We start from the raw sequence: 27,692 nt of genomic DNA, 5'->3' as shown, positions 1-27,692 counted from the left end.
TCAGACAGACAGAAGTGACCCCCCGTCCCTTTGTATGTTGTAGTCTGATCAGACAGGAAGTGACCCCCCGTCCCTTTGTATGTTGTAGTCTGATCAGACAGGAAGTGACCCCGTCCCTTTGTATGTTGTAGTCTGATCAGACAGGAAGTGACCCCCCGTCCCTTTGTATGTTGTAGTCTGATCAGACAGGAAGTGACCCCCCGTCCCTTTGTATGTTGTAGTCTGATCAGACAGGAAGTGACCCCCCGTCCCTTTGTATGTTGTAGTCTGATCAGACAGGAAGTGACCCCCCGTCCCTTTGTATGTTGTAGTCTGATCAGACAGGAAGTGACCCCCCGTCCCTTTGTATGTTGTAGTCTGATCAGACAGGAAGTGACCCCCCGTCCCTTTGTATGTTGTAGTCTGATCAGACAGGAAGTGACCCCCGTCCCTTTGTATGTTGTAGTCTGATCAGACAGGAAGTGACCCCCCCCGTCCCTTTGTATGTTGTAGTCTGATCAGACAGGAAGTGACCCCCCCCGTCCCTTTGTAGCTTGTAGTCTGATCAGACAGGAAGTGACCCCCGTCCCTTTGTATGTTGTAGTCTGATCAGACAGGAAGTGACCCCCCCCGTCCCTTTGTATGTTGTAGTCTGATCAGACAGGAAGTGACCCCCGTCCCTTTGTATGTTGTAGTCTGATCATTCATTTGTTGTTTTCTTCCAGTATGAAATGTGCAAATTGTATTAAATAATTTCCATTCAGTCTTTGCTGCCATTGATACTCTGTAATGCTTCTAAAATGGTGTGATTAAAAAAACATCCTCTCTCTCTTCTCGTTCTCTCCTTCTCTCTCTCCGTACCTTCCTGTAGACCAGGCCCATGACAGCGGTCTTCACCCTCATTCCCACGGTGAAGCAGGAGTACATGTACTGATGGTTGAACAGGGACTGGAGGCTGGACAGGAGGAACAACAGGAAGGCAAACATGAAGCCCTTCCACAGGTCGCTGTCCTGGTCACACATGAACCCCAGGAGGAGGCTGGAGGGGGAGGAACATGGTTTTACATGATGCTATATTCCAGAGACAAACCGACAAACTGACATTTACTTCAATAATTTGGGCTGTATACTGCGACACACCTGTTTTGATGCACCAGGGGGCTATTTGGGACCCAGACAGGGTTCTGTAGGGTGTGTAAATTAGGGGGTTATTTGGACCCAGACAGGGTTCTGTAGGGTGTGTAAATTAGGGGGCTATTTGGGACCCAGACAGGGTTCTGTAGGGTGTGTAAATTAGGGGGTTATTTGGACCCAGACAGGGTTCTGTAGGGTGTGTAAATTAGGGGGCTATTTGGGACCCAGACAGGGTTCTGTAGGGTGTGTAAATTAGGGGGTTATTTGGGACTCAGACAGGGTTCTGTAGGGTGTGTAAATTAGGGGGTTATTTGGGACTCAGACAGGGTTTTGTAGGGTGTGTAAATTAGGGGTTATTTGGACCCAGACAGGGTTCTGTAGGGTGTGTAAATTAGGGGGCTATTTGGGACCCAGACAGGGTTCTGTAGGGTGTGTAAATTAGGGGGTTATTTGGACCCAGACAGGGTTCTGTAGGGTGTGTAAATTAGGGGGCTATTTGGGACCCAGACAGGGTTCTGTAGGGTGGATAAATTAGGGGGCTATTTGGGACCCAGACAGGGTTCTGTAGGGTGTGTAAATTAGGGGTTATTTGGGACTCAGACAGGGTTTTGTAGGGTGTGTAAATTAGGGGTTATTTGGACCCAGACAGGGTTCTGTAGGGTGTGTAAATTAGGGGGCTATTTGGGACCCAGACAGGGTTCTGTAGGGTGTGTAAATTAGGGGTTATTTGGACCCAGACAGGGTTCTGTAGGGTGGTTAAATTAGGGGGCTATTTGGGACCCAGTAGGGTTCTGTAGGGTGTGTAAATTAGGGTGTTATTTGGGACTCAGACAGGGTTTTGTAGGGTGTGTAAATTAGGGTGTTATTTGGGACCCAGTAGGGTTCTGTAGGGTGTGTAAATTAGGGTGTTATTTGGGACTCAGACAGGGTTTTGTAGGGTGTGTAAATTAGGGGTTATTTGGGACTCAGACAGGGTTCTGTAGGGTGTGTAAATTAGGGTGTTATTTGGGACTCAGACAGGGTTTGTAGGGTGTGTAAATTAGGGTGTTATTTGGGACCCAGTAGGGTTCTGTAGGGTGTGTAAATTAGGGGTTATTTGGGACTCAGACAGGGTTTGTAGGTTTAAATTAGGGGTTATTTGGGACTCAGACAGGGTTTTGTAGGGTGTGTAAATTAGGGGTTATTTGGGACTCGGACAGGGTTTTGTAATGTGGGTAAATGTAAAAGAGAGAATGGGTGAGGAGCAACAATGTGTTTGTGATTTATGATAAGTAATAACTTTCTATTAGACCTACAATTCAATGTAGTGTCCTAACGTTGACCAGGGTCCACACACTCTCTCCTGGGTCAACGTAATGTCCTAACGTTGACCAGAGTCCACGCACTCTCTCCTGGGTCAACGTAGTGTCCTAACGCTGACCAGGGTCCACACACTCTGGGTCTCACCTGAGCACCTGTGGTATGGAGAACATGAAGGCGTCGTGGAAGATGAGGAAGAGGGTCCCTTTGAGGAAGAAAGGTCCGAAGCTCCGAGCCAGAACTCTGAAGAGACAGAACCCTGAGTTCTGTTCCTGTCTCAGCTTCTTCAACAGCTGGGTCTGTTCTGTCAGTTTAGGACCTGTAGGACGGCAGCCAGACAGACTACACTCCTTTCTGGTAGAGGGAGATATTAAACAGCTGGGTTTGTTCTGTCAGTTTAGGACTCACCGTATGTAGTATGTAGTGGGTAGTGTGTAGTGTGTAGTGTGTAGGGTGTAGTGTGTAGGGTGTAGGGTGTAGGGTGTGGTGTGTAGGGTGTAGTATGTAGTGTGTAGGGTGCAGGGTGTAGTGTGTAGGGTGTAGGGTGTAGTGTGTAGCGTGTGGTGTGTAGGGTGTGGGGTGTGGTGTGTAGGGTGTAGTATGTAGGGAGTGGTGTGTAGTGTGTAGGGTGTCGTGTGTGGGGTGTGGTGTAGGGTGTAGTGTGTGGGTTTGGGACCTGTAGGACGGCAGCCAGACAGACTACACTCCTTTCTGGTGGAGGGAGATATTAAACAGCTGGGTCTGTTCTGTCAGTTTAGGACTCACCGTATGTAGTGTGTAGTGTGTAGGGTGTAGGATGTAGTGTGTAGGGACTGGTGTGTAGTGTGTAGGGTGTAGTGTGTAGGGTGTGGTGTAGGGTGTAGTGTGTGGGTTTAGGACCTGTAGGACGGCAGCCACACTCCTTTCTGGTGGAGGGAGATATTAAACAGCTGGGTTTGTTCTGTCAGTTTAGGACTCACTGTATGTAGTGTGTAGGGTGTAGTGTGTAGGGTGTAGTGTGTAGGGTGTAGTATGTGGGGTGTAGTGTGTAGGGTGTAGTGTGTAGGGTGTGATGTGTAGGGTGTAGTGTGTAGGGTGTGATGTGTAGGGTGTAGTGTGTAGGGTGTAGTGTGTAGGGTGTAGTGTGTAGGGTGTAGGGTGTGGTGTGTAGTGTGTAGGGTGTGGTATGTGGTGTGTAGGGTGTAGGTGTAGGGTGTAGTGTGGTGTGTAGGGTGTAGTGTGTAGGGTGTAGTGTGTAGGGTGTAGTGTGGTGTGTAGTGTGTAGGGTGTGGTGTGTAGGGTGTGGTGTGTAGGGTGTAGTGTGTAGGGTGTAGTGTGGTGTGTAGGGTGTAGTGTGTAGGGTGTAGTATGTGGGGTGTAGTGTGTAGGGTGTAGTGTGTAGGGTGTGATGTGTAGGGTGTAGTGTGTAGGGTGTGATGTGTAGGGTGTAGTGTGTAGGGTGTAGTGTGTAGGGTGTAGTGTGTAGGGTGTAGGGTGTGGTGTGTAGTGTGTAGGGTGTGGTATGTGGTGTGTAGGGTGTAGTGTGTAGGGTGTAGTGTGGTGTGTAGGGTGTAGTGTGTAGGGTGTAGTGTGTAGGGTGTAGTGTGGTGTGTAGGGTGTAGTGTGTAGGGTGTGGTGTGTAGTGGGTGGTGTGGTGTGTAGGGTGTAGTGTGTAGTGTAGTGTGTGTGTAGGGTGTAGTGTGTAGGGTGTGATGTGTAGTATGTAGTATGTAGTGTGTAGTGTGTTGGTGTGTGTAGTGTGTAGTGTGTGTAGGGTGTAGGGTGTAGTGTGTAGGGAGTAGTGTGTAGGGTGTAGTGTGTAGGGTGTAGTGTGTAGGGTGTGGTGTAGTGTGTAGTGTGTAGGGTGTAGTGTGTAGTGTGTGTGTAGGGTGTAGTGTGTAGGGTGTGTGGTGTAGGGTGTGGTGTGTAGGGTGTAGTGTGTGTGTGTAGGGTGTAGTGGTGTGTAGGGTGTGTGTGTGGGTGTGGTGTGGTGTGTAGGGTGTGGTGTGTAGGGTGTGGTGTGTAGGTGTGGTGTGTGGGTGTGGTGTGTAGGGTGTAGTGTGGTGTGTAGGGTGTAGTGTGGTGTGTAGGGTGTAGGGTGTGGGGTGTAGTGTGTAGGGTGTGGTGTGTAGGGAGTGGTGTGTAGGGTGTGGTGTGTAGGGTGTAGTGTGTAGTGTGTGTAGGGTGTGGTGTGTAGGGTGTAGTGTGTAGGGTGTAGTGTGTAGGGTGTGGTGTGTAGTGTGTAGGGTGTAGTGTGTAGGGTGTAGTGTGTAGTATATAGTGTCGTAGTCTTACTGTTGTAGTTTAGTACACTCTCTGGCCCAGTCAATCTCCAGGTCTGCTATGATACAGTCTGAAGAGTCTTCTTCTCTAAGACACCAGAGATCCTCTGCCTGCAGGGGAGTACGATAACCCCTAATAACCAACCTGACAGAGGAGAGGAGGAAGGAGGAGGAGGAGGAGGAGGAGGAGGAGGAGGAGGAGGAGGAGGAGGAGGAGGGAGGGAGGAGGAGGAGGAGGGAGGGAGGAGGGAGGAGGGAGGAGGATGGAGAGGAGGAGGGAGGGGAGGGAGGGAGGGGAGGAGGAGGGAGGGAAGAGAGGAGGAGGAGGAGGAGGAGGGAGGGAGGGAGGGAGGAGGGAGGGAGGGAGGGAGGGGGGGGGGGAGGGAGGGGAGGAGGGAGGGAGGAGGGAGGGGAGGGAGGGAGGGAGGGAGGGAGGGGGAGGGAGGGAGGGAGGGAGGGAGGGAGGGAGGGAGGGAGGGAAGGAGGAGGGAGGGAGGGAGGGAGGGAGGGAGGGAGGGAGGGAGGGAGGGAGGGAGGAGGGAGGGAGGGAGGGAGGGAGGGAGGGAGGGAGGGAGGGAGGGAGGGAGGGAGGGAGGGAGGGAGGGAGGGAGGGAGAGAGATTAAAAGCATCTGATAAATGGCATTTATTAATTATTAGGTTTCCCCTATAACTACACATCTCATGTCCATCATTGTAACAATATAAGGCTGCCAGTCTTACCCTCCAAACCACCAGAAGAGCATCTTAGAGAGGAAAGAGGCGTCCTCCACTGGACAGGGGTTCTGTAGGGGATAACACACAGGGTCTTAGGCCCAGATTCATTCAAAGCTTGTTCTACCACTGTGAAAGCACCTTCTACCGCTGTGAAAGCACCTTCTACCACTGTGAAAGCACCTTCTACCACTGTGAAAGCACCTTCTACCACTGTGAAAGCACCTTCTACCACTGTGAAAGCACCTTCTATTGATGTGAAAGCACCTTCTACCACTGTGAAAGCACCTTCTACCACTGTGAAAGCACCTTCTACCACTGTGAAAGCAACTTCTACCACTGTGAAAGCACCTTCTACCACTGTGAAAGCACCTTCTACCACTGTGAAAGCACCTTCTACCACTGTGAAAGCACCTTCTACCACTGTGAAAGCAACTTCTACCACTGTGAAAGCACCTTCTACCACTGTGAAAGCACCTTCTACCACTGTGAAAGCACCTTCTACCACTGTGAAAGCACCTTCTACCACTTTTACGGAACCTTCTACCGCTGTGAAAGCACCTTCTACCAATGTGAAAGCACCTTCTACCACTGTGAAGAACCTTCTACCACTGTGAAGAACCTTCTACCAATGTGAAAGCACCTTCTACCACTGTGAAAGCACCTTCTACCACTGTGAAAGCACCTTCTACCACTGTGAAAGCACCTTCTACAGCTGTGAAAGCACCTTCTACCACTGTGAAAGCACCTTCTACCACTGTGAAGAACCTTCTACCACTGTGAAAGCACCTTCTACCACTGTGAAGAACCTTCTACCACTGTGAAAGCACCTTCTACCACTGTGAAAGCACCTTCTACCACTGTGAAAGCAACCTTCTACTGTGAAAGCACCCTGTGAAGAACCTTCTACCACTGTGAAAGCACCTTCTACCACTGTGAAGAACCTTCTACCACTGTGAAAGCACCTTCTACCACTGTGAAAGCACCTTCTACCGCTGTGAAAGCACCTTCTACAGCTGTGAAAGCACCTTCTACCACTGTGAAAGCACCTTCTACCGATATGAAAGGGTGTTTTACCACCGCGACCTGAGCTACCCATTTCCCCAACCTTCGCAGAGATCCCCATTCATGATAAATACTGCAGATGTTGGCTCAAGTGTAAATTACCTTTAAAAATCACTTCCTACATGGCCTGAAAAAGAGCATTGTGTTTGTCTGTCAATGCAGTCTGGAGGTGTGTGTGTCTGTGCTGGGTACCTTTCTGTAGGTGTCTGTGTTGGGTACCTTTCTGTAGGTGTGTGTGTCTGTGTTGGGTACCTTTCTGTAGGTGTGTGTGTCTGTGCTGGGGCGTTGGTCAGAGAAGCAGCTGAGGATGAGCTGGGTCAGCTGCAGGGAGAAGTAGACGAAGAATGCTATGAAGCGCATCGCGTCTGTGAAGAACCCCTGCAACACAGGAAGAGGGTGATTGGTTATTGACAGACTGTGTGAGAGAGAGAGAGAGAAAGAGAGAGGGGGAGCGAAAGAGAGAGTGAGAGAGAGAAAGAGAGAGGGAACGAGAGAGAGAGAGAGAGAGAGAGAGAAATTGAGTCAAAGAGAGCTGAGAGAGAGAGGGTGAGGGGGAGGGTGAAGTAGAAGGAGAGGGAGAGGGAGAATTGAGCGGGGGTTCACATATTAGAATTCTGAAGTGCCCTCGACCACCACGGCCAAATAAATCCTCCTGTTTCACATCCTGTACTCTCAGAGATCTGATGGTGTTCAGTGTTCCAACTGTCATCTCAGACTTCCAACTGTACTCTCAGACTTCCAACTGTACTCTCAGTGTTCCAACTGTACTCTCAGTGTTCCAGCTGTACTCTCAGTGTTCCAACTGTCATCTCAGACTTCCAACTGTACTCTCAGTGTTCCAACTGTACTCTCAGACTTCCAACTGTACTCTCAGACTTCCAACTGTACCCTCAGACTTCCAACTGTACTCTCAGTGTTCCAGCTGTACTCTCAGTGTTCCAGCTGTACTCTCAGACTTCCAACTGTACCCTCAGACTTCCAACTGTACTCTCAGTGTTCCAGCTGTACTCTCAGTGTTCCAACAGTCCTCTCAGACTTCCAACTGTACTCTCAGTGTTCCAACTGTACCTCTCAGACTTCCAACTGTGTACTCTCAGACTTCCAACTGTACCTCTCAGACTTCCAACTGTACTCTCAGACTTCCAACTGTACCTCAGACTCAGACTTCCAACTGTACTCTCAGTGTTCCAGCTGTACTCTCAGACTTCCAACTGTACTCTCAGTGTTCCAACTGTCCTCTCAGACTTCCAACTGTACTCTCAGACTTCCAACTGTCCTCTCAGAAATCCAACTGTTCCAACTCTCAGACTTCCAACTGTACTCTCAGACATCCAACTGTACTCTCAGACTTCCAACTGTACTCTCAGACATCCAACTGTACTCTCAGTGTTCCAACTGTACTCTCAGACTTCCAACTGTACTCTCAGTGTTCCAGACTGGACCTAAAGCCTGTAAACCTAACTGGTTCAGTGTACTGGACCTAAAGCCTATAAACCTAACTGGTTCCTACTGGACCTAAAGCCTGTAAACCTAACTGGTTCCTACTGGACCTAAAGCCTGGTAACCTAGCTGGTTTCTACTGGACCTAAAGCCTGGTAACCTAATTGGTTCCTACTGGACCTAAAGCCTGGTAACCTAACTGGTTCCTACTGGACCTAAAGCCTGGTAACCTAACTGGTTCCTACTGGACCTAAAGCCTGGTAACCTAGCTGGTTCCTACTGGACCTAAAGCCTGGTAACCTAGCTGGTTCCTACTGGACCTAAAGCCTGGTAACCTAGCTGGTTCCTACTGGACCTAAAGCTTGGTAACCTAGCTGGTTCCTACTGGACCTAAAGCCTGGTAACCTAGCTGGTTCCTACTGGACCTAAAGCCTGGTAACCTAACTGGTTCCTACTGGACCTAAAGCCTGGTAACCTAACTGGTTCCTACTGGACCTAAAGCCTGTAAACCTAGCTGGTTCCTACTGGACCTAAAGCCTGGTAACCTAGCTGGTTCCTACTGGACCTAAAGCCTGGTAACCTAACTGGCTCCTACTGGACCTAAAGCCTGGTAACCTAGCTGGTTCCTACTGGACCTAAAGCCTGGTAACCTAACTGGTTCCTACTGGACCCAAAGCCTGGTAACCTAACTGGTTCCTACTGGACCTAAAGCCTGGTAACCTAGCTGCTTCCTACTGGACCTAAAGCCTGGTAACCTAACTGGTTCCTACTGGACCTAAAGCCTGGTAACCTAACTGGTTCCTACTGGACCTAAAGCCTGTAAACCTTACTGGTTCCTACTGGACCTAAAGCCAGGTAACCTAGCTGGTTCCTACTGGACCTAAAGCCTGGTAACCTAACTGGTTCCTACTGGACCTAAAGCCTGGTAACCTAGCTGGTTCCTACTGGACCTAAAGCCTGGTAACCTAACTGGTTCCTACTGGACCTAAAGCCTGGTAACCTAACTGGTTCCTACTGGACCTAAAGCCTGGTAACCTAACTGGTTCCTATTGGACCTAAAGCCTGGTAACCTAACTGGTTCCTACTGGACCTAAAGCCTGGTAACCTAGCTGGTTCCTACTGGACCTAAAGCCTGGTAACCTAGCTGGTTCCTACTGGACCTAAAGCCTGGTAACCTAACTGGTTCCTACTGCACCTAAAGTCTGGTAACCTAGCTGGTTCCTACTGGACCTAAAGCCTGGTAACCTAACTGGTTCCTACTGGACCTAAAGCCTGTAAACCTAACTGGTTCCTACTGGACCTAAAGCCTGTAAACCTAACTGGTTCCTACTGGACCTAAAGCCTGTTAACCTAACTGGTTCCTACTGGACCTAAAGCCTGTAAACCTAACTGGTTCCTACTGGACCTAAAGCCTGGTAACCTAACTGGTTCCTACTGGACCTAAAGCCTGTAAACCTAACTGGTTCCTACTGGACCTAAAGCCTGGTAACCTAACTGGTTCCTACTGGACCTAAAGCCTGGTAACCTAACTGGTTCCTACTGGACCTAAAGCCTGGTAACCTAACTGGTTCCTACTGGACCTAAAGCCTGGTAACCTAACTGGACCTAAAGCCTGGTAACCTAACTGGTTCCTACTGGACCTAAAGCCTGGTAACCTAACTGGTTCCTACTGGACCTAAAGCCTGGTAACCTAACTGGTTCCTACTGGACCTAAAGCCTGGTAACCTAACTGGTTCCTACTGGACCTAAAGCCTGGTAACCTAGCTGGTTCCTACTGGACCTAAAGCCTGGTAACCTAGCTGGTTCCTACTGGACCTAAAGCCTGGTAACCTAACTGGTTCCTACTGCACCTAAAGTCTGGTAACCTAGCTGGTTCCTACTGGACCTAAAGTCTGGTAACCTAACTGGTTCCTACTGGACCTAAAGCCTGTTAACCTAACTGGTTCCTACTGGACCTAAAGCCTGTAAACCTAACTGGTTCCTACTGGACCTAAAGCCTGGTAACCTAACTGGTTCCTACTGGACCTAAAGCCTGTAAACCTAACTGGTTCATACTGGACCTAAAGCCTGGTAACCTAACTGGTTCCTACTGGACCTAAAGCCTGGTAACCTAACTGGTTCCTACTGGACCTAAAGCCTGGTAACCTAACTGGTTCCTACTGGACCTAAAGCCTGGTAACCTAACTGGTTCCTACTGGACCTAAAGCCTGGTAACCTAACTGGTTCCTACTGGACCTAAAGCCTGGTAACCTAGCTGGTTCCTACTGGACCTAAAGCCTGGTAACCTAACTGGTTCCTACTGGACCTAAAGCCTGGTAACCTAGCTGGTTCTGCATCCAACACCACCACATTGTTTGTATGCGTTAAACCAAGCAAGTCAGCCACCTAAACCAGACAATTCATCTACTGTAACAGATATGATATGTTAACTCAATGAAACCTGATACTAGACTAACCCACCCAGGATAAACAGATGGTAATTACATACCCCAACCCTCCATATGCCACATACATACTGTAGATCATGTACAGCGTGTCTTTGTGAGATTTAGGGCCACGTTTGTGTGAGGGAACCAGATGTTGATTGCTGTGTGTGTTGGCATAATGAGAGAGGGCGAGAACAGCAGGAGACGGATGGAGAGATGGAGGAAAGTTGGAGGAGAGAGAAGATGGAGGAGAGAGAAGATGGAGGAGAGAGCAGATGGAGGAGAGATGGAGGAGAGAGCAGATGGGGCGGAGGGCAGATGTAGGAGAGAGCAGATGGAGGAGAGAGCAGATGGAGAAGAGAGCAGATGGAGAAGAGAGCAGATGAAGGAGAGAGCAGATGGAGGAGAGAGCAGATGGAGGAGAGAGCAGAGGGAGGAGAGATGGAGGAGAGAGCAGATGGAGGAGAGAGCAGATGGAGGAGAGAGCAGATGGAGGAGAGAGCAGATGGAGGAGAGATGGAGGAGAGAGCAGATGGAGGAGAGAGCAGATGGAGGGATGACTGTGGACCCACAGACTGGTAAAAGCCTCCACTGCCCACAGCGAGGTAGACATATAGACCTCACACACACACACACACACACACACACACACACACACACACACACACACACACACACACACACACACACACACACACACACACACACACACACACACACACACAGACACACACACACACACAGACACAGACACACCCACACACACACAGACACACACACACACACACACACACACACACACACACAGACACACACACACACACACACACACACACACACACACACACACACACACACACACACACACACAGACACACACACTCAGACACACACAGACACAGACACAGACACACACACACACACACACAGACACACACACACACACCTCTTCTATGATCTGCTGTATGTTGGCTCTGAGTGGAACGAGGGAGCAGACCACTGCCAGAGTCCAGAAAAGGAAGAGAAGAACGGAAGAACGACATCCCTTCATCCTCTCCCACTGGATCACACACACTGCCAGGAGCTGGAGAGAGAGAATGAGGAGAGAGATGAAGAGATGGAGACATTGAGCAGAAGAGATTAACCAGAAGAGAATGGACAGAAGAGATTGAGCAGACCAAATCATCAACTAGATTTAGCTGATTTGTAGACTGCAAACTGACCTCAAGAAGCCCAAACAGAAATAGTGTTTGACTAAAACATCATCATTTTAAACATTGCTTACACTTGTACATTATCATGTCGTGTCTCTCTAATTATGCGTAAGAATACTTGGGAACAGATTTCTTGAATGAAAATAACTTGGAGCTGATTTCCTGGTGTTTTTTTTGTCTTTCATCTCCAACATTCAAAATTCCACACACCAAAAAAAAAGTTTAAAAAAACCCACCTGCAAGCCAAGTAAAACCACCCATGGGCCAAATAAAAACCCGCACCACCCATGGGCCAAGTTAAAACCACCCATGGGCCAATTAAAACCACCCACGGGCCAATTAAAACCACCCATGGGCCAAATAAAACCACCAGCGAGCCAATTAAAACCACCCATGGGCCAATTAAAACCACCAGCGAGCCAATTAAAACCACCCATGGGCCAAATAAAACCACCCACGGGCCAATTAAAACCACCCATGGGCCAAATAAAACCACCAGCGAGCCAATTAAAACCACCCATGGGCCAATTAAAACCACCCATGGGCCAATTAAAACCACCCATGGGCCAATTAAAACCACCCATGGGCCAATTAAAACCACCCATGGGCCGCCAGTTGGGGAACCCTGCTGTATTGGTTTATGTTTGGAAGGCAGAGTGCTAGAACCAAACCTGGATTCAAATACCATTGGAAATAATTTCAAATACTTTATCTGTGCTTGATTGAGTTTGCCTGGATGAGTTTGCCTTGTCCAATAGAATAGTCCCAAAATAGCAAACACCACCCATTAAGAACTCCAAGCATGTCAGAGCAACAGCTGAAACTATTTGCTATATTCTCTGTAGTAGTATGAGAATGCAGGTCTAGCTATAACCCTCAGTCTGTTGGCTGGCTGAGTGTCTGCTCAAGGATGAATGCAGGTCTAGCTATAACCCTCAGTCTGTTGGCTGGCTGAGTGTCTGCTAAAGGATGAATGCAGGTCTAGCTATAACCCTCAGTCTGTTGGCTGGCTGAGTGTCTGCTAAAGGATGAATGCAGGTCTAGCTATAACCCTCAGTCTGTTGGCTGGCTGAGTGTCTGCTAAAGGATGAATGCAGGTCTAGCTATAACCCTCAGTCTGTTGGCTGGCTGAGTGTCTGCTAAAGGATGAATGCAGGTCTAGCTATAACCCTCAGTCTGTTGGCTGGCTGAGTGTCTGCTAAAGGATGAATGCAGGTCTAGCTATAACCCTCAGTCTGTTGGCTGGCTGAGTGTCTGCTAAAGGATGAATGCAGGTCTAGCTATAACCCTCAGTCTGTTGGCTGGCTGAGTGTCTGCTAAAGGATGAATGCAGGTCTAGCTATAACCCTCAGTCTGTTGGCTGGCTGAGTGTCTGCTAAAGGATGAATGCAGGTCTAGCTATAACCCTCAGTCTGTTGGCTGGCTGAGTGTCTGCTAAAGGATGAATGCAGGTCTAGCTATAACCCTCAGTCTGTTGGCTGGCTGAGTGTCTGCTAAAGGATGAATGCAGGTCTAGCTATAACCCTCAGTCTGTTGGCTGGCTGAGTGTCTGCTAAAGGATGAATGCAGGTCTAGCTATAACCCTCAGTCTGTTGGCTGGCTGAGTGTCTGCTAAAGGATGAATGCAGGTCTAGCTATAACCCTCAGTCTGTTGGCTGGCTGAGTGTCTGCTAAAGGATGAATGCAGGTCTAGCTATAACCCTCAGTCTGTTGGCTGGCTGAGTGTCTGCTAAAGGATGAATGCAGGTCTAGCTATAACCCTCAGTCTGTTGGCTGGCTGAGTGTCTGCTAAAGGATGAATGCAGGTCTAGCTATAACCCTCAGTCTGTTGGCTGGCTGAGTGTCTGCTAAAGGATGAATGCAGGTCTAGCTATAACCCTCAGTCTGTTGGCTGGCTGAGTGTCTGCTAAAGGATGAATGCAGGTCTAGCTATAACCCCCTCAGTCTGTTGGCTGGCTGAGTGTCTGCTAAAGGATGAATGCAGGTCTAGCTATAACCCTCAGTCTGTTGGCTGGCTGAGTGTCTGCTAAAGGATGAATGCAGGTCTAGCTATAACCCTCAGTCTGTTGGCTGGCTGAGTGTCTGCTAAAGGATGAATGCAGGTCTAGCTATAACCCTCAGTCTGTTGGCTGGCTGAGTGTCTGCTAAAGGATGAATGCAGGTCTAGCTATAACCCTCAGTCTGTTGGCTGGCTGAGTGTCTGCTAAAGGATGAATGCAGGTCTAGCTATAACCCTCAGTCTGTTGGCTGGCTGAGTGTCTGCTAAAGGATGAATGCAGGTCTAGCTTATAACCCTCAGTCTGTTGGCTGGCTGAGTGTCTGCTAAAGGATGAATGCAGGTCTAGCTATAACCCTCAGTCTGTTGGCTGGCTGAGTGTCTGCTAAAGGATGAATGCAGGTCTAGCTATAACCCTCAGTCTGTTGGCTGGCTGAGTGTCTGCTAAAGGATGAATGCAGGTCTAGCTATAACCCTCAGTCTGTTGGCTGGCTGAGTGTCTGCTAAAGGATGAATGCAGGTCTAGCTATAACCCTCAGTCTGTTGGCTGGCTGAGTGTCTGCTAAAGGATGTGTAACTGAAGACCTGGTGGACTGTGTATTCTTTAGGTTAGGTCTTACTTTAGGTTTTCACTCCCGCTGGTAAGATCACAGGTGACAAGACACGAGGATCACGGTGGAGGAGATTTTAATGAGGCTGAACAGCACTGATATCATTAACTACTATGACTTCACAGCCTTTCATACAATATCTCTGTGAGGTATCTGGTGTTCCTGTGTTTTATAAAGCTCTCAGTTTGGTATCTTGTCTCTCCCTCTGTGTGTGTGTGTGTGTGTGTGTGTGTGTGTGTGTGTGTGTGTGTGTGTGTGTGTGTGTGTGTTTAAGCTCCTGAACTGTAACATGTTAGACTGTGGTGTCTGCATCACCAACCACAGCTTTGGATAATTCACAGTTTGTGTTGTCTGTCTGTGTCTGTTTCCCTAACTGATGGGACCTTGTCCCTGAGGCACTTGGCTTCGGCTCAGGGTTCAGTTTGTCAGGGTGGTCCTAGTTTAGTATGTGTGTCAGGGTTCAGTAGGTTAGTTATTCTGGGGGAGCTCTCCTTCTAGCTCTCTCTCTCTCTCTTCTTCTCTCTCTACATAACTTTATCTCACTCTCTTCTTCTCTCTACACAACTTTCTCTCTCTCTTCTCTCTCTACATAACTTTATCTCTCTCTCTTCTCTCTACATAACTTTATCTCACTCTTCTCTCTACATAACTTTATCTCTCTCTCTTCTCTCTCTACACAACTTTCTCTCTCTTCTTCTCTCTCTCTATCTCTCTCTCTTCTATAAAGCTCTCTACATAACTTTATCTCTCTCTTCTCTCTCTACATAACTTTATCTCTCTTCTCTCTCTACATAACTGTCTCTCTGTCTCTTCTTCTCTCTACATAACTTTATCTCACTCTCTTCTCTCTTCATAACTTTATCTCACTCTCTTCTCTCTTCTCATAACTTTCTCTCTCTCTCTTCTTCTCTCTCTACATAACTCTCTTCTCTCTCTCTCTACATAACTTTATCTCTCTCTCTTCTTCTCTCTCTACATAACTTTATCTCTCTCTCTTCTCTCTCTATATAACTTTCACTCTTCTTCTCTCTACATAACTTTATCTCTCTCTCTTCTTCTCTCTCTACATAACTTTATCTCACTCTCTTCTTCTCTCTGCATAACCTTCTCACTCTCTTCTTCTCTCTCTACATAACTTTATCTCTCTCTCTTCTTCTCTCTCTACATAACTTTATCTCTCTCTCTTCTCTCTCTATATAACTTTCTCACTCTTCTTCTCTCTACATAACTTTATCTCACTCTCTTCTTCTCTCTCTACATAACTTTATCTCTCTCTTCTCTCTCTACATAACTGTCTCTCTCTCTTCTTCTCTCTCTACATAACTTTATCTCTCTCTCTTCTCTCTCTACATAACTTTATCTCACTCTCTTCTTCTCTCTCCATAACTTTATCTCACTCTCTTCTTCTCTCTCTACATAACTTTATCTCTCTCTTCTTCTCTCTCTACATAACTTTATCTCTCTCTCTTCTTCTCTCTCTACATAACTTTATCTCTCTCTCTTCTCTCTCTATATAACTTTCACTCTCACTCTTCTCTCTCTACATAACTTTATCTCACTCTCTTCTTCTCTCTCTACATAACTTTATCTCACTCTCTTCTTCTCTCTCCATAACTTTATCTCACTCTCTTCTTCTCTCTCTACATAACTTTATCTCTCTCTTCTCTCTCTACATAACTTTATCTCTCTCTCTTCTTCTCTCTCTACATAACTTTATCTCACTCTCTTCTTCTCTCTCTACATAACTTTATCTCTCTCTCTTCTTCTCTCTACATAACTTTATCTCACTCTCTCTTCTCTCTCTACATAACTTTATCTCTCTTCTCTCTCTACATAACTGTATCTCTCTCTCTTCTTCTCTCTCTACATAACTTTATCTCTCTCTCTTCTCTCTCTACATAACTTTATCTCACTCTCTTCTCTCTCTACATAACTTTATCTCACTCTCTTCTTCTCTCTACATAACTTTATCTCACTCTCTTCTCTCTCTACATAACTTTATCTCACTCTCTTCTTCTCTCTGCATAACTTTATCTCACTCTCTTCTTCTCTCTCTACATAACTTTATCTCACTCTCGCTTCTCTCTCCCTGACTACCTTCATCTCTCTCTATCTCCCTGCTTCTCTCTGTCTCTCTACATACGTACATTTATCTCTCTCTCTCTTCACTCACTCTCATGAAATACCATGTGTTGGTGTATCTCTGCACCCCTCCCTCCCTCTTCTTACCATAGTAAGGCTGCGTATAACGGGGCTAAGCAGGAAGACCATGTGTTGGTGTATCTCTGCACTCCTCTCCACCAGCACATAGAACACCTCTAGGAAGCCAAAGGATACCAAACACAGACCCAACACCTGCAGAGAGGGGAGAGGAGTTAGTTTAAACACAGACCCAGCACCTACAGAGAGGGGAGAGGAGTTAGTTTAAACACAGACCCAGCACCTACAGAGAGGGGACAGGAGTTAGTTTAAACACAGACCCAGCACCTACAGAGAGGGGACAGGAGTTAGTTTAAACACAGACCCAGCACCTACAGAGAGGAGACAGGAGTTAGTTTAAACACAGACCCAGCACCTACAGAGAGGGGACAGGAGTTAGTTTAAACACAGACCCAGCACCTACAGAGAGGGACAGGAGTTAGTTTAAACACAGACCCAGCACCTACAGAGAGGGACAGGAGTTAGTTTAAACACAGACCCAGCACCTACAGAGAGGAGACAGGAGTTAGTTTAAACACAGACCCAGCACCTACAGAGAGGAGACAGGAGTTAGTTTAAACACAGACCCAGCACCTACAGAGAGGAGACAGGAGTTAGTTTAAACACAGACCCAGCACCTACAGAGAGGAGACAGGAGTTAGTTTAAACACAGACCCAGCACCTACAGAGAGGAGACAGGAGTTAGTTTAAACACAGACCCAGCACCTACAGAGAGGGGAGAGGAGTTAGTTTAAACACAGACCCAGCACCTACAGAGAGGAGACAGGAGTTAGTTTAAACACAAACAATGAGGGGTACAAACACAATTACACAATTACAATAAATATACTGATCAGTATGTAGATGTACTGTTCTGTTAGATGGTAGCAGGATATAGATGTAATGTTCTGTTAGATGGTAGCAGGATATAGATGTAATATGTTAGATGGTAGCAGGATATAGATGTAATGTTCTGTTAGATGGTATCAGTATGTAGATGGATTGTTCTGTTAGATGGTAGCAGGATATAGATGTAATATGTTAGAGGGTAGCAGGATATAGATGTAATGTTTTGTCAGATGGTAGCAGGATATAGCTGTGATGTTCTGTTAGATGGTAGCAGGATATAGATGTAATATGTTAGAGGGTAGCAGGATATAGATGTAATGTTTTGTCAGATGGTAGCAGGATATAGATGTGATGTTCTGTTAGATGGTAGCAGGATATAGATGTAATATGTTAGATGGTAGCAGGATATAGATGTAATGTTTTGTCAGATGGTAGCAGGATATAGATGTAATGTTCTGTTAGATGGTAGCAGGATATAGATGTAATATGTTAGATGATAGCAGGATATAGATGTAATGTTCTGTCACATGGTAGCAGGATATAGATGTAATGTTCTGTTAGATGGTAGCAGGATATAGATGTAATGTTTTGTCAGATGGTAGCAGGATATAGATGTAATGTTCTGTTAGATGGTAGCAGGATATAGATGTAATGTTCTGTTAGATGGTAGCAGGATATAGATGTACTGTTCTGTTAGATGGTAGCAGGATATAGATGTGATGTTCTGTTAGATGGTAGCAGGATATAGATGTAATGTTCTGTTAGATGGTAGCAGGATATAGATGTACTGTTCTGTTAGATGGTAGCAGGATATAGATGTAATATGTTCTGTTAGATGGTAGCAGGATATAGATGTAATATGTCAGATGGTACCCGGATATAGATGTAATGTTCTGTTAGATGGTAGCAGGATATAGATGTAATGTTCTGTCACATGGTAGCAGGATATAGATGAAATATGTCAGCTGGTAACAGGATATAGATGTAATATGTCAGATGGTACCAGGATATAGATGTAATGTTCTGTTAGATGGTAGCAGGATATAGATGAAATATGTCAGATGGTAACAGGATATAGATGTAATATGTCAGATGGTAGCAGGATATAGATGTAATGTTCTGTCAGATTGTAACAGGATATAGATGTAATATGTCAGATGGTAACAGGATATAGATGTAATATGTCAGATGGTAACAGGATATAGATGTAATGTTCTGTCAGATGGTAGCAGGATATAGATGTAATGTTCTGTTAGATGGTAGCAGGATATAGATGTAATATGTCAGATGGTAGCAGGATATAGATGTAATATGTCAGATGGTAACAGGATATAGATGTAATATGTCTGTCTGTCTGTCTGTCTGTCTGTCTGTCTGTCTGTCTGTCTGTCTGTCTGTCTGTCTGTCTGTCTGTCTGTCTGTCTGTCTGTCTGTCTGTCTGTCTGTCTGTCTGTCTGTCTGTCTGTCTGTCTGTCTGTCTGTCTGTCTGTCTGTCTGTCTGTCTGTCTGTCTGTCTGTCTGTCTGTCTGTCTGTCTGTCTGTCTGTCTGTCTGTCTGTCTGTCTGTCTGTCTGTCTGTCTGTCTGTCTGTCTGTCTGTCTGTCTGTCTGTCTGTCTGTCTGTCTGTCTGTCTGTCTGTCTGTGTGTGTGTGTGTGTGTGTGTGTGTCACAGAGACTCACAGTTTTGGCACAGCAGAGGCTGGTCAGAGAGATGCCTCCCTGGCCAGTGAACCAGAGGTAGACCAGGTAGAGAGGACCGCAGGACCACAGGTACATACAGGGGAACCACACCAGGACCGTATGCTGGAAACATTGGGACAGGTCTGGGTGAGGGGTGTACCAGGTCAGGTTCCAGTCCTGAGAGAGAGAAGGAGGGATGGAGGGAGAGGAGAGTGTTAGAATATGTAGCAGACAAATGGCAGCATTGGGTCAGGTCTGGGTGGGGGGTGCACCAGGTCAGGTTCCAGTCTTAAGAGGGAGAGAGTGTGACAAACAAATGGAAGCATTGGTGTTTTGATAGGTGCAGTGTAATGTGTTGTTTTACAGGGTCAGACATAGTAGTATGATAGGTGTTGTTTTACAGGGTCAGACATAGTAGTATGATAGGTGTTGTTGTACAGGGTCAGACATAGTAGTATGATAGGTGTTGTTGTACAGGGTCAGTCATAGTAGTATGATAGGTGTTGTTGTACAGGGTCAGTCATAGTAGTAGGATAGGTGTTGTTTTACAGGGTCAGTCATAGCAGTATGATAGGTGTTGTTTTACAGGGTCAGTCATAGTAGTATGATAGGTGTTGTTTTACAGGGTCAGTCATAGTAGTATGATAGGTGTTGTTGTACAGGGTCAGTCATAGTAGGTATGATAGGTGTTGTTTGTTGTTGTACAGGGTCAGTCATAGTAGTATGATAGGTGTTGTTTTACAGGGTCAGTCATAGTAGTATGATAGGTGTTGTTTTACAGGGTCAGTCATAGTAGTATGATAGGTGTTGTTGTACAGGGTCAGTCATAGTAGTATGATAGGTGTTGTTGTACAGGGTCAGTCATAGTAGTATGATAGGTGTTGTTTTACAGGGTCAGTCATAGTAGTATGATAGGTGTTGTTTTACAGGGTCAGTCATAGTAGTATGATAGGTGTTGTTTTACAGGGTCAGTCATAGTAGTATGATAGGTGTTGTTTTACAGGGTCAGTCATAGTAGTATGATAGGTGTTGTTTTACAGGGTCAGTCATAGTAGTATGATAGGTGTTGTTTTACAGGGTCAGTCATAGTAGTATGATAGGTGTTGTTTTACAGGGTCAGACATAGTAGTATGATAGGTGTTGTTTTACAGGGTCAGTCATAGTAGTATGATAGGTGTTGTTTTACAGGGTCAGTCATAGTAGTATGATAGGTGTTGTTTACAGGGTCAGTCATAGTAGTATGATAGGTGTTGTTTACAGGGTCAGTCATAGTAGTATGATAGGTGTTGTTTTACAGGGTCAGTCATAGTAGTATGATAGGTGTTGTTTTACAGGGTCAGTCATAGTAGTATGATAGGTGTTGTTTTACAGGGTCAGTCATAGTAGTATGATAGGTGTTGTTTTACAGGGTCAGTCATAGTAGTATGATAGGTGTTGTTTTACAGGGTCAGTCATAGTAGTATGATAGGTGTTGTTTTACAGGGTCAGTCATAGTAGTATGATAGGTGTTGTTGTACAGGGTCAGTCATAGTAGTATGATAGGTGTTGTTTTACAGGGTCAGTCATAGTAGTATGATAGGTGTTGTTGTACAGGGTCAGTCATAGTGGTACAGCGCCCCTGGAGTAGATCAGGGTTAAGTGTCTTTCTCAAGGTCACATTACCAGCCTGTCACCTTGTCAGCCCAGGTATTTCAACATTTAGTTATTGGCCCATCTCTCTAACCGCTAGGCTACCTGTCACCCTAGGATACAATGTCATATGGAATATAATAGCGAGGGAGAGATGGAGAGAGAGAGGTAGGGATATAGATGGAGGGAGAGATGGAGAGAGAGAGGTAGGGATATAGATGGAGGGAGAGATGGAGAGAGAGAGGTAGGGATATAGATGGAGGGAGAGATGGAGAGAGAGAGGTAGGGATATAGATGGAGGGAGAGATGGAGAGAGAGAGGTAGGGATATAGATGGAGGGAGAGATGGAGAGAGAGAGGTAGGGATATAGATGGAGGGAGAGATGGAGAGAGAGAGGTAGGGATATAGATGGAGGGAGAGATGGAGAGAGAGAGGTAGGGATATAGATGGAGGGAGAGATGGAGAGAGAGAGGTAGGGATATAGATGGAGGGAGAGATGGAGAGAGAGAGGTAGGGATATAGATGGAGGGAGAGATGGAGAGAGAGAGGTAGGGATATAGATGGAGGGAGAGATGGAGAGAGAGAGGTAGGGATATAGATGGAGGGAGAGATGGAGAGAGAGAGTAGGGATATAGATGGAGGGAGAGATGGAGAGAGAGAGGTAGGGATAAGATGGAGGGAGAGATGGAAAGAGAGAGGTAGGGATATAGATGGAGGGAGAGATGGAGAGAGAGAGGTAGGGATAAAGATGGAGGGAGAGATGGAGAGAGAGAGGTAGGGATATAGATGGAGGGAGAGATGGAGAGAGAGAGGTAGGGATATAAGATGGAGGGAGAGATGGAGAGAGAGAGGTAGGGATAAAGATGGAGGGAGAGATGGAGAGAGAGAGGTAGGGATAAAGATGGAGGGAGAGATGGAGAGAGAGAGGTAGGGATATAGATGGAGGGAGAGATGGAGAGAGAGAGAGGGATAAAGATGGAGGGAGAGATGGAGAGAGAGAGAGGAGAGAGAGAGAGAGAGAGAGGTAGGGATATAGATGGAGGGAGAGATGGAGAGAGAGAGGTAGGGATATAGATGGAGGGAGAGATGGAGAGAGAGAGGTAGGGATAAAGATGGAGGGAGAGATGGAAAGAGAGAGAGGTAGGGATATAGATGGAGGGAGAGATGGAGAGAGAGAGAGTAGAGAGAGAGATATAGATGGAGGGAGAGATGGAGAGAGAGAGGTAGGGATATAGATGGAGAGAGAGAGGAGAGAGAGAGAGAGAGAGAGAGGGTAGGGATATAGATGGAGGGAGAGATGGAGAGAGAGAGGTAGGGATATAGATGGAGGGAGAGATGGAGGAGAGAGAGAGAGAGGTAGGGATATAGGATGGAGAGAGAGAGGAAGAGAGAGAGGTAGGGATATAGATGGAGGGAGAGATGGAGAGAGAGAGGTAGGGATATAGATGGAGGGAGAGATGGAAAGAGAGAGGTAGGGATATAGATGGAGGGAGAGATGAGAGAGAGGTAGGGATATAGATGGAGGGAGAGATGGAGAGAGAGGTAGGGATATAGATGGAGGGAGATGAGAGAGAGAGTAGGGATATAGATGGAGGGAGAGATGGAGAGAGAGAGGTAGGGATATAGATGGAGAGAGATGGAGAGAGAGAGGTAGGGATATAGATGGAGGGAGAGATGGAAAGAGAGTAGGGATATAGATGGAGGGAGAGATGGAGAGAGAGAGGTAGGGATATAGATGGAGGGAGAGATGGAAAGAGAGAGGTAGGGATATAGATGGAGGGAGAGATGGAAAGAGAGAGGTAGGGATATAGATGGAGGGAGAGATGGAAAGAGAGAGGTAGGGATATAGATGGATGGAGAGATGGAGAGATAGGGATATAGATGGAGGGAGAGATGGAGAGAGAGAGGTAGGGATATAGATGGAGGGAGAGATGGAGAGAGAGAGGTAGGGATATAGATGGAGGGAGAGATGGAAAGAGAGAGAGGTAGGGATATAGATGGAGGGAGAGATGGAGAGAGAGAGGTAGGGATATAGATGGAGGGAGAGATGGAAAGAGAGAGGTAGGGATATAGATGGAGGGAGAGATGGAAAGAGAGGGTAGGGATATAGATGGAGGGAGAGATGGAGAGATGAGGGAGGTGGATAGATGGAGGGAGGAGATGGAAAGAGAGAGGTAGGGATATAGATGGAGGGAGAGATGGAGAGAGAGGTAGGGATATAGATGGAGGGAGAGATGGAAAGAGAGAGAGAGATATAGATGGAGGGGATATAGATGGAGAGAGAGGTAGGGAGAGGGATGGGGAGAGGGAGACTTTGGATGGAAGAGTTAACACAGTGTATGGATAAAGCCCTTGAATTGAAATGGAATTGAGAGAGAGAGGTAGGGATATAGATGGAGGGAGAGAGAGAGAGAGGTGGGGATATATATGGAGGCAGAGAGAGAGGTTGGGATATAGATGGAGGGAGAGAGAGAGAGGTAGGGATATAGATGGAGGGGAGAGAGAAAGGTAGGGATATAGATGGAGGGAGAGAGAGGTAGGGATATAGATGGAGGGGAGAGAGAGGTAGGGATATAGATGGAGGGAGAGATGGAGAGAGAGAGAGAGAGTAGGGACATAGATGGAGGGAGAGATGGAGAGAGAGGTAGGGATAAAGATGGAGGGAGAGATGGTAGGGATATAGATGGAGGGAGAGAGTAGGGATATAGATGGAGGGAGAGAGAGAGAGAGGGATATAGATGGAGGGAGAGAGAGAGGTAGGATATAGATGGAGGGAGAGAGAGACGTAGGGATATAGATGGAGGGAGAAGAGGTAGGAATATAGATGGAGATGGAGGTAGGGATATAGATGGAGAGAGAGAGGTAGGGATATAGATGGAGAGAGAGAGGTAGGGATAGATGGAGGGAGAGAGAGAGTAGGGATATAGATGGAGGGGGAGAGAGAGGGAGGGACATAGATGGCGAGAGAGAGAGGTAGGGATAAAGATGGAGATAGAGAGAGAGGTAGATAGAGATGGAGGAGAGAGAGGTAGGATAAAGAGGAGAGAGAGGAGGTAGGGATAGAGATGAGAGAGAGGTAGGGATAGAGATGGGAGAGAGAGGTAGGGATATAGATGGAGGGGGAGAGAGGGGTAGGGATATAGATGGAGGGAGAGAGAGAGGTAGGGATATAGATGGAGGGAGAGAGGTAGGGATATAGATGGAGGGGAGAGAGGGGTAGGGATATAGATGGAGGGAGAGAGAGGTAGGGATATAGATGGAGGGGAGAGAGAGAGGTAGGGATATAGATGGAGAGAGAGAGGTAGGGATATAGATGGAGGGAGAGAGAGAGGTAAGGATATAGATGGAGGGAGAGAGAGAGGAAGGATATAGATGGAGGGAGAGAGAGGTAGGGATATAGATGGAGGGAGAGAGAGAGAGATATAGAGAGAGAGAGAGAGAGAGAGGTAGGGATATAGATGGAGGGAGAGATGAGATGTAAGGATAGAGATGGATGGAGAGAGAGAGGAGGGATAGAGATGGAGAGAGAGAGGTAGGGATAGAGATGGATAGAGAGAGAGATGGAGAGAGAGAGAGAGAGAGAGAGAGAAAGGTAGGTAATGTGTCTATCTTCCTCTCTCTCTCTCTCTCTCTTCACCCAACCAGTAAATACAGTAGTGATAATGATGTCAAGATGTCTTTAAGCCCAAGCCTCCAGCTGGGGTTGAACTTCACTACAGTTTCCTCTGTAGCCCATAGACCTTCTCCTGGTCTGCCTTTTTAATCACGGTGACAACAACCAATGTTCCCCAAAGTGGTAGATGAGCACCCATCCAATGATAGATCCTTCCTGGTTCGTGACATCCTGTGTCGACACATAATACGTTAGTTATATGTCTGGGTATGTGATCCCTGCTGGGAGTGAACCCACAACCTTGGCCACTTAAGACCACACATCAGACCCCATGGTTTTGCTTACGTTGTGACTCACAAGACACACGACAACTCATCAGGGAAGCTTTAAATTGGGTAAACAATTTTGGGACCCACTGTTTGCTTTCCTCACCTCTCAACCCTCAATGATAGTGCAGGAAAACAATGTTTGCGTCCTAATTGGCACCCTATTCCCTATAAGCATTGGTTAAGAGAGTGCACTACATAGGGAACAGGGTGTCATTGGGCCCTGATCTAAACTAGTGCACTACATAGGGAACAGGGTGTCATTGGGCCCTGATCTAAAGTAGTGCACTACATAGGGAACAGGGTGTCATTGGGCCCTGATCTAAAGTAGTGCACTACATAGGGAACAGGGTGTCATTGGGATGATCTAAAGTAGTGCACTACTGTACATGGGGAATAGGGTGTCATTGGGCCCTGATCTAAAGTAGTGCACTACTGTACATGGGGAACAGAGTATCATTGGGCCCTGATCTAAAGTAGTGACTACTGTACATGGGGAACAGGGTGTCATTGGGCCCTGATCTAAAGTAGTGCACTACTGTACATGGGGAACCGGGTGTCATTGGGCCCTGATCTAAAGTAGTGCACTACTGTACATGGGGTGTTGTTTTACAGGGTCAGTCATAGTAGGATGATAGGTGTTGTTTTACAGAGTCAGTCATAGTAGTATGATAGGTGTTGTTTTACAGGGTCAGTCATAGTAGTATGATAGGTGTTGTTTTACAGGGTCAGTCATAGTAGTAGAGGGTTAAGGGTCTTTCTCATAGATTACCAGCCTGTCACCTTGTCAGCCCAGGTATTTCAACATTTAGTTATTGGATCTCTAACCGCTAGGCTACCTGTCACCCTAGGATACAATGTCATATGGAATATAATACAGAGGGAGAGATGGAGAGAGAGGGAGAGATGGAGAGAGAGAGGTAGGGATATAGATGGAGGGAGAGATGGAGAGAGAGAGGTAGGGATATAGATGGAGGGAGAGATGGAGAGAGAGAGGTAGGGATATAGATGGAGGGAGAGATGGAGAGAGAGAGGTAGGGATATAGATGGAGGGAGAGATGGAGAGAGAGAGGTAGGGATATAGATGGAGGGAGAGATGGAGAGAGAGAGGTAGGGATATAGATGGAGGGAGAGATGGAGAGAGAGAGGTAGGGATATAGATGGAGGGAGAGATGGAGAGAGAGAGGTAGGGATATAGATGGAGGGAGAGATGGAGAGAGAGGTAGGGATATAGATGGAGAGATGGAGAGATGATGAGAGAGAGGATAGGGATGGATAGATGGAGGAGAGATGGAGAGAGAGGGGGATATAGATGGAGGGAGAGATGGAGAGAGAGAGGTAGGGATATAGATGGAGGGAGAGATGGAAAGAGAGGTAGGGATATAGATGGAGGGAGAGATGGAGAGAGAGAGAGTAGGGATAGATGGAGGGAGAGATGGAGAGAGAGAGGTAGGGATATAGATGGAGGGAGAGATGGAGAGAGAGAGGTAGGGATATAGATGGAGGGAGAGATGGAGAGAGAGAGGTAGGGATATAGATGGAGGGGAGAGATGGAGAGAGAGAGAGAGAGAGAGAGAGAGGGGATATAGATGGAGGGAGAGAGAGAGAGAGAGGTAGGGATATAGATGGAGGGAGAGATGGAGAGAGAGAGGTAGGGATATAGATGGAGGGAGAGATGGAGAGAGAGAGGTAGGGATATAGATGGAGGGAGAGATGGAGAGAGAGAGAGGGATATAGATGGAGGAGAGAGATGGAGAGAGGAGAGATGGAGAGAGAGAGAGGGGATAGATGGATAGAGAGATGGAGAGAGAGAGAGAGATGGAGGGAGAGATGGAGAGAGAGAGGTAGGGATATAGATGGAGGGAGAGATGGAGAGAGAGAGGTAGGGATATAGATGGAGGGAGAGATGGAGAGAGAGAGGTAGGGATATAGATGGAGGGAGAGATGGAGAGAGAGAGGTAGGGATATAGATGGAGGGAGAGATGGAGAGAGAGAGGTAGGGATATAGATGGAGGGAGAGATGGAAGAGAGTAGGGATATAGATGGAGGGAGAGATGGAGAGAGAGAGGTAGGGATATAGATGGAGGAGAGATGGAAAGAGAGAGGTAGGGATATAGATGGAGGGAGAGATGGAAAGAGAGAGGGTAGGGATATAGATGGAGGGAGAGATGGAGAGAGAGAGGTAGGGATAAAGATGGAGGGAGAGATGGAGAGAGAGAGTAGGGATATAGATGGAGGGAGAGATGGAAAGAGAGAGGTAGGGATATAGATGGAGGGAGAGATGGAAAGAGAGAGGTAGGGATATAGATGGAGGGAGAGATGGAGAGAGAGGTAGGGATATAGATGGAGGGAGAGATGGAGAGAGAGAGGTAGGGATAAAGATGGAGGGAGAGATGGAGAGAGAGAGGTAGGGATAAAGATGGAGGGAGAGATGGAGAGAGAGAGGTAGGGATATAGATGGAGGGAGAGATGGAGAGAGATAGGGATAGATGGAGGGAGAGATGGAGAGAGAGGGTAGGGATAAAGATGGAGGGAGAGATGGAGAGAGAGGTAGGGATATAGATGGAGGGAGAGATGGAGAGAGAGAGGTAGGGATATAGATGGAGGGAGAGATGGAGAGAGAGAGGTAGGGATAAAGATGGAGGGAGAGATGGAGAGAGAGAGGTAGGGATATAGATGGAGGGAGAGATGGAGAGAGAGAGGTAGGGATATAGATGGAGGGAGAGATGGAGAGAGAGAGGTAGGGATATAGATGGAGGGAGAGATGGAGAGAGAGAGGTAGGGATATAGATGGAGGGAGAGATGGAAAGAGAGAGGTAGGGATATAGATGGAGGGAGAGATGGAGAGAGAGAGGTAGGGATAAAGATGGAGGGAGATGGAGAGAGAGGTAGGGATATAGATGGAGGGAGAGATGGAGAGAGAGAGGTAGGGATATAGATGGAGGGAGAGATGGAGAGAGAGGGTAGGGATATAAAGATGGAGGGAGAGATGGAGAGAGAGAGAGGGATATAGATGGAGGGAGATGGAGAGAGAGAGGTAGGGATATAGATGGAGGGAGAGATGGAGAGAGAGGAGAGAGAGAGAGAGGGAGGTAGGGATATAGATGGAGGGAGAGATGGAGAAGAGAGAGGAGGTAGGGATATAGATGGAGGGAGAGATGGAAAGAGAGAGGTAGGGATATAGATGGAGGGAGAGATGGAGGAGAGAGATGGAGGGAGAGAGGAGGAGAGAGAGGTAGGGATATAGATGGAGGGAGAGA

The 27,692-nt window shown here is 47.0% G+C and overlaps 1 pseudogene; it reads right to left on the bottom strand.

Annotated features, from left to right (window-relative positions):
* LOC112242049 overlaps nt 1-27,692 on the bottom strand; it is a 77,790-nt pseudogene that overhangs the window by 32,182 nt on the left and 17,916 nt on the right.

The sequence above is a fragment of the Oncorhynchus tshawytscha genome, unplaced genomic scaffold (assembly GCF_018296145.1).
Source record: "Oncorhynchus tshawytscha isolate Ot180627B unplaced genomic scaffold, Otsh_v2.0 Un_contig_2391_pilon_pilon, whole genome shotgun sequence".
Lineage (NCBI taxonomy): Eukaryota > Metazoa > Chordata > Actinopteri > Salmoniformes > Salmonidae > Oncorhynchus > Oncorhynchus tshawytscha.
The sequence above is the reverse complement of the archived record's forward strand: the minus strand, read 5'-3'. Positions and strand labels throughout refer to the sequence as shown.